The following is a 7,952-nucleotide window of genomic DNA, read 5'->3' on the forward strand; positions in this document are numbered from 1 at the left end:
TGGCTGACCTTTGGTCATGTCTAGTGTTTTGGACCGAAGCTTTCTTTGAAAGCTTGGCTGGCTGTGAAGCCATGTCTAATTCCTGGACCGGAGTCTTAGACTAGCATTGCACTGATTCCTGGAATTCTCATTAGAATTTTGATACCTTTTTCCACTTAATTTTCGAAAAACAAAAAAAAATTACAAAATCATAAAACCAAAAATATTTGCTGTTTCTTGCTTAAGTCTAGTGTCTCATTTAAGTTTGTGTCAATTGCATGCATTCATTCATGTGTCTTAAGGATCTTCAAGTAATTCTTGATGATTTCTTACTCTGATCTTTAAATTCTTTTGGCTTGAGTATTTATGTGTCTCATATAGTGTTAGTAGTACACAAACTGCTAAGTTTGGTGTCTTGCATGCATTGTTATTTGATTCTTGTTGCATTTTGATTATTAAAAATCCAAAATATTTTAATTTGTGTCTTTCAAGTCAATGATACAAAGAATTGAAGATTCAGAACATACTGCAGAGGAATTATACAGAAAAGCTGAGCATTCAAAATGCCCAGTGAAGAAGGCAGACTGGCGTTTAAACGCCAGCCAGGGCACCTGGTTGGCGTTTAACGCCCAAAGAGGTAGCATTTTGGGCGTTAAACGCCAGAATGTATACCATTCTGGGCGTTAACGCCAGGATGGTGCTAGGGGGAAGATTTTGTTTTCAAAATCAATTTTTTTCAAGTTTCAAAGTTTTTCAAAATCAAATCTTTTCAAATCATATCTTTTCAATCAAATGTTTTCAAAATCATTTCTTTTCCTTTTTCAAAGATACTTACTAACAATTAATGATTTGATTGAACATTTTTTGCCTTTTCTGTTGAGGAAGGTTTTATGTATGAATCAGATCTTTTCTTGTTAGGCAAGTCATTAATTTTTAAAATCATATCTTTCAAATTGTTTTCAAATCATCTTTAAAATTGTTTTCAAATCATATCTTCTCCACATCTTTTAAAACCATAACTTTTCAATCAAATCTTTTTAACCTCATCTTTTCAAAATAGTTTTCAATCAAATCTTTTTGACTTCTAATTTCAAAATCTTTTTCAAAAATCACTTGATTTCTTTTTCACTTTTAATTTTCGAAAATTATCAATCAAATTTTCAAAATGTTTCAAAATCCTTTAATTGAATTTTTGAAAATCACTTCCCTCCTTCTCACATCCTTCTATTTATGGAGTACCACTCCTTCTAAATGCACAATTCGAACCTCTAATTAAAGTTCGAATTCTCTTCACCTTCTTCTTTCTATTTCTCTTTTCCTCTGACACTTCAAGGAATCTCTATACTGTGACATAGATTCCACATTTTCTTGTTCTCTCTCTTTCATATGAGCAGAGCAGACAAGGCATTCTTGTTGAAGCTGATCCTGAACCTGAGAGGACCCTGAAGAGAAAGCTAAGAAGAGCCAAAGCACAACTCTTTAGAGGACCTGACCGAATTCTTCAAGGAAGAAGAACCCATGGCAGCCGAAAACAACAACAATGCCAACAATGCAAGGAAGGTGCTGGGTGACTTTACTGCACCTACTCCTGATTTCTATGGGAGAAGCATCTCTATCCCTGCCATTGGTGCAAACAACTTTGAGCTTAAGCCTCAATTAGTTTCTCTAATGCAACAGAATTGCAAGTTCCATGGACTTCCAATGGAAGATCCTCATCAGTTCTTAGCTGAATTCTTGCAAATCTGTGACACGTCAGACTAATGGGGTAGACCCTGAGGTCTATAGACTGATGCTATTCCCTTTTGCTGTAAGAGACAGAGCTAGAACTGGTTGGATTCTCAACCTAAAGAAAGCCTGGACTCTTGGGAAAAGCTAGTCAATGCCTTCTTGGCAAAGTTCTTTCCACCTCAAAATTGAGTAAGCTTAGAGTGGAAGTCCAAACCTTCAGACAGAAGGATGGAGAATCCCTCTATGAAGCTTGGGAAAGATACAAACAATTAATCAGAAAATGTCCTCCAGACATGCTTTCTGAATGGAGCATCATAGGTATTTCTATGATGGTCTCTCTGAACTATCCAAGATGTCTTTGGATAGCTCTGAGGGATCTCTTCATCTGAAGAAGACGCCTACAGAGGCTCAAGAGCTAATTGAAATGGTTGCAAATAACCAATTCATGTACACTTCTGAAAGGAATCCTGTGAACAATGGGACTAATCAGAAGAAAGGAGTTCTTGAGATTGACACTCTGAACGCCATTTTGGCTCAGAATAAATATGACTCAACAAGTCAATTTGATTTCTCAAAGTCTGTCTGGAACGCAAAATGCACCAAACAATACTAAGGATGCTTCATCTGAGGAAGAAGCTTATGATCCTGAGAACCCTTCAATGGAATAGGTGAATTACCTAGGAGAACCCTATGGAAACACCTATAATTCTTCATGGAGAAATCATCCAAATCTCTCATGGAAGAATCAAGAGAGACCTCAACAAGGTTTCAATAACAATAATGGTGGAAGAAACAGGTTTAGTAATGGCAAGCCTTTTCCATCATCTTCTCAGCAACAGACAGAGAGTTCTAAGCAGAATACTTCTGACTTAGCAACAATGGTCTCTGATCTAATAAAGACCACTCAAAGTTTCATGAATGAAACAAGGTCCTCCATCAGAAATTTGGAAGGACAAGTGGGTCAGCTGAGCAAGAAAGTTACTGAACTCCCTCCTAGCACTCTCCCAAGTAATACAGAAAAATCCAAAAGGAGAGTGCAAAGCCATAGACATGGCCGAATATGGAGAGGAAAGAGAGGAGGAGGACGCCACTGAGGAAGACCTCAGGGCTGTACCAATCTCCTCTGAGTTCCTCAATGAGGAACAATGGGAATCTGAGGCTCAAAATGAGACCATAGAGATTCCATTGGACTTACTTCTGCCATTCATGAGCTCTGATGAGTATTCTTCTCTTAAGAGATGTATGTCACTGAAGAGCAAGTTGCTAAATACCTTGGAGCAATCATGAAGCTGAATGAAAGTTATTTGGAAATGAGACTTGGGAGGATGAACCCCCCTTGCTCACCAAAGAACTGGATGACTTGTCTAGGCAAAACTGCCTCAAAAGAGGCAGATCCTGGGAAGTTTTCTATACCTTGTACCATAGGAACCTGAACCTTCAAGAAGGCTTTGTGTGACTTAGGTCAAGTGTAACCTCATGCCCCTCTCTGTAATGGAAAATTAGGGATCTTTGAGGTGCAGCTGCAAGAATCTCATTAGAGATGGCAGACATTCAAGAAAACAAGCTCATGGACTTGTAGAGAATGTTTGGTGAGGATTGAAGACCATTACATCCCTACTGATTTCATAGTCCTAGAGACTGGGAAGTGCATGGATGAATCCATCATCCTTGGCAGACCCTTCCTAGCCACAGGCAAAGGCTGTGATTGATGTTGATAGAGGAGAGTTGATCATTCAAGTGAATGAAGAATCCTTGGTGTTTAAGGCCCAAGGACATCCCTCTATCATCATGGAGAGGAAGCATGAAGAGCTTCTCTCAAAACAGAGCCAAGCAGAGCCCCCACAGTCAAACTCTAAGTTTGGTGTTGGGAGGCCACAACCAAACTCTAAGTTTGGTGTTGAACCCCCACATTCAAACTCTAAGTTTGGTGTTGGGAGGTTCCAACACGTTCTGAGTATCCTCTGAGGCTCCATGAGTCCCCTGTCAGCTAATGACATTAAGAAGCGCTTGTTGGGAGGCAACCCAATGTTTTATAGTTAACTATTTTCTTTTGTTATTTTAATCTTTTTTTGTAGGTTGATGATCATAAGAAGTCACAAAAACAATGAAAAAAGCAAAAACAGAATGAAAAATAGGAAGAAAACAGCACACCCTGAGGAGAAGAAGCTGGCGTTCAAACGCCAGTAATGCTAGCTGTTGGGCGTTTAACGCCCAGTCTGGCACAATTCTGGGCGTTTAACGCCAGAAAGGGGCACCAGACTGGCGTTAAACGCCAGTAAAGGGCAACAACCTGGCGTTAAACGCCAGGAATGGGCACCAGCCCCGTTTAACGCCAGAAAAGGCTCAAAACGTGATTTTGAGCAACATTTGGTGCAGGGATGACTTTTCCTTGACACCACAGGATCTGTGGACCCCACAGGACCCCACCACTCTCTCTCTCTTCTTCCCCCATTCACCAATCACCTCAATACCTCTTCCCCAAAAACCCTTCACCTATCAAATCCCATCTTTCTCTTCACCACTCATCCATCCTTCATAAATCCCCACCAACCTCACCCTTCAAATTCAAACCACTTCCCCTCCCAAAACCCACCCTAATGGCCGAACCTTTACCCCCCTCTCTCCTATATATACCCTTCTTCAACCCTTCATTTTCACACAACTAAACACCCCTTCTTTCCCTTCTTGGCCGAACCACCACCTTCCCCCTCTTCCTCATTTCTTCTTCTCTACTCTCTTCTTTCTTCTTTTGCTCGAGGACGAGCAACATTTTAAGTTTGGTGTGGTAAAAGCGTTGCTTTTTCATAACCATTTATGGCATCCAAGGCCGGAGAAACCTCTAAAAAGAGGAAAGGGAAGGCAAAGGCTTCCACCTCCGAGTCATGGGAGATGGATAGATTCCTCTCAAGGGTGCATCAAGTCCACTTCTATGAAGTTGTGGCCTTGAAGAAGGTGATCCCCGAAGTCCCCTTTTCACTCAAAAAGGGTGAATATCCGGAGATCCGCCATGAGATCCGAAGAAGAGGTTGGGAAGTACTCACCAACACCATTCAACAAGTCGGAATCTTGATGGTTCAAGAGTTCTATGCCAATGCATGGATCACCAAGAACCATGACCAAAGTGTGAACCCGAATCCAAAGAATTATCTCACTATGGTCCGGGGGAAATACTTGGATTTTAGTCCGGAGAGTGTGAGGGTGGCGTTCAACTTGCCTATGATGCAAGGAGATGAGCATCCTTGCACTAGAAGGGTCAACTTTGATCAAAGGTTGGACCAAGTCCTCACAACCATATGTGAAGAGGGCGCACAATGGAAGCAAGATTCAAGAGGAAAGCCGGTTCAATTGAGAAGGCATGACCTCAAGCCCGTGGCTAGAGGATGGTTAGAGTTCATACAACGCTCAATCATTCCCACTAGCAACCGGTCCGAAGTTACCATAGACCGGGCCATCATGATCCATAGCATCATGATTGGAGAAGAAATAGAAGTTCATGAGGTTATAGCTCAAGAACTCTACAAAGTGGCGGACAAGACCTCCACTTTGGCAAGGTTAGCCTCTCCTCATCTCATCGTCACCTCTGTTATTCAGTTGGAGTTGACATAGAGGGAGATACCCCATTGATGAGGACAAACCCATCACCAAGAAAAGGATGGAGTACACAAGAGACCCCTCTCACCATGAGATCCCTGAGAGTCCTCAAGGGATGCACTTTCCTCCACACAATTATTGGGAGCAATTGAACACCTCCCTAGGAGAATTGAGTTCCAACATGGGACAACTAAGGGTGGAGCATCAAGAACACTCCATTCTCCTCCATGAAATTAGAAAAGACCAAAGAATCATGAGGGAGGAGCAACAAAGACAAGGAAGAGACATTGAGGAGCTCAAGCATTCCATAGGATCTTCAAGAGCAAGAAAGAGCCGCCATCACTAAGGTGGACCCGTTCCTTGATTTCCTTGTTCTTTATTCTTCTGTTTTTCGATTTTTATGCTTTATGTTTATCCATGTTTGTGTCTTATGATCATTAGTGTCTTAGTGTCTATGCCTTAAAGTTATGAATGTCCTATGAATCCATCACCTTTCTTGAATAAAAACGTGCTTAATTGAAAAGGAAAGAATTGCATGAATTCTGAATTTTATAGCAGTTTAATTATTTTGATGTGGTGGCAACACTTTTGTTCTCTGAATGTATGCTTGAACAGTGCATATGTCTTTTGAACTTGTGGTTCATGAATGTTGGCTCTTGAAAGAATGATGAAAAAGGAGACATGTTACTGAGGATCTGAAAAATCATAAAAATGATTCTTGAAGCAAGAAAAAGCAGTGAATACAAAAAAAAAAAAAAGAGAAAGGAAAAAACCGAAAAAAAAAAAGAAGAAATAAAGTTGTGATCCAAGGCAAATAAGAGTGTGCTTAAGAACCCTGGACACCTCTAATTGGGGACTTTAGCAAAGCTGAGTCACAATCTGAAAAGGTTCACCCAATTATGTGTCTGTGGCATGTATGTATCCGGTGGTAATACTGGAAGACAGAGTGCTTTGGGCCACAGCCAAGACTCAATAAGTAGCTGTGTTCAAGAATCATCATACTTAACTAGGAGAATCAATAACACTATCTGGATTCTGAGTTCCTAAAGAAGCCAATCATTCTGAATTACAAGGGATAGAGTGAGATGCCAAAACTATTCAGAGACAAAAAGATAAAAGCCCCGCTCATCTAATTAATACTGATCTTCATAGATGTTTTTGGAGTTCATTGCATATTCTCTTCTTTTTATCTTTTGATCTTCAGTTGCTTGGGGACAAGCAACAATTTAAGTTTGGTGTTGTGATGAGCGGATAATTTGTATGCTTTTTGGCATTGTTTTTAGTATATTTTAGTATGATCTAGTTAGTTTTTAGTATATTTTTATTAGTTTTTAGTTAAAATTCACTTTTTGGACTTTACTATGATTTTTGTGTTTTTCTGTGATTTCAGGTATTTCTGGCTGAAATTGAGGGACCTGAGCAAAAATCTGATCCAGAGACTCAAAAGGACTGCAGATGCTGTTGGATTCTGACCTCCCTGCACTCGAAGTGGATTTTCTGGAGCTACAGAAGCCCAATTGGCGCGCTCTCAATGGCGTTGGAAAGTAGACATCCTGGGCTTTCCAGCAATATATAATAGTCCATACTTTGCTCAAGATTTGATGGCCCAAACCGGCGTTCAAAGTCACCTCAAGAAATTCCAGCGTTAAACGCCGGAACTGGCACCTAATTGGGAGTTAAACGCCCAAACTGGCACTAAAGCTGGCGTTTAACTCCAAGGAGAGTCTCTACACGAAAAAGCTTCATTTCTCAGCCCAAGCACACACTAAGTGGGCCCGGAAGTGGATTTTTATGTCATTTACTCATCTATGTACTAGTTTTCTATAAGTAGGACCTTTTACTATTGTATTAGGGAGATCTTTTGATCATGTTTTGATGATTAAACCCCCTTTGGGAGGCTGGCCATTCGGCCATGCCTAGACCTTGTTCTTATGTATTTTCAACGGTGGAGTTTCTACACACCATAGATTAAGGTGTGGAGCTCTGCTGTACCTCGAGTATTAATGCAATTACTATTGTTCTTCCATTCAATTCCACTTGTTCTTTGTCCAAGATATCACTTGTTCTTCAACATGATGAAGGTGATGATTGACGCCCATCACCATTCTCACCCATGAACAAGGTGACTGACAACCATTCTTGTTCTACAAGCATCTGAGGCTTAGTGAATATCTCTTGGATTCCTGATTGCACGATGCATGGTTGATCGCCTGACAACCGAGTGCTCGCCTGACAAACGAGCCAACCATTCCGTGAGATCAGAGTCTTCGTGGTATAGGCAAGGACTTGATGGCAGCATTTAAGAGAATCCGGAAGGTCTAACCTTGTCTGTGGTATTCTGAATAGGATTCAATGATTGAATGACTGTGACGTGCTTCAAACCTGTAACCTACTGGGCGTTAGTGACAGACGCAAAAGAGTGATTCTATTCCGGTAGGGGAGGGAACCAAACCGGTGATTGGCAGCACTGTGACAGAGTGCGTGCATTAGCTTTCACTGCGCGGATGGGAGGTAGCTGCTGACAACAGTGAAACCCTACACGAGCTTGCCATGGAAAGGAGTAAAAAAGGATTGGATGAAGGCAGTAGGAAAGCAGAGAGACGGAAGGGAAGGCATCTTCATACACTTGTCTGAAGCTCTTACACCAATGATAT

At 41.0% G+C, this 7,952-nt stretch overlaps 1 non-coding gene across 1 annotated transcript; it reads right to left on the minus strand.

Annotated features, from left to right (window-relative positions):
* Positions 1-1,898: 1,898 nt before the first annotated feature.
* LOC130959095 (small nucleolar RNA R71) lies at positions 1,899-2,006 on the minus strand. Its single transcript, XR_009078190.1, has one exon. It is a non-coding gene; the product is annotated as a small nucleolar RNA R71 (small nucleolar RNA).
* Between the last annotated feature and the right edge of the window lie 5,946 nt (positions 2,007-7,952).

Source organism: Arachis stenosperma, chromosome 10 (assembly GCF_014773155.1).
Source record: "Arachis stenosperma cultivar V10309 chromosome 10, arast.V10309.gnm1.PFL2, whole genome shotgun sequence".
NCBI classification, from domain to species: Eukaryota; Viridiplantae; Streptophyta; class Magnoliopsida; order Fabales; family Fabaceae; genus Arachis; species Arachis stenosperma.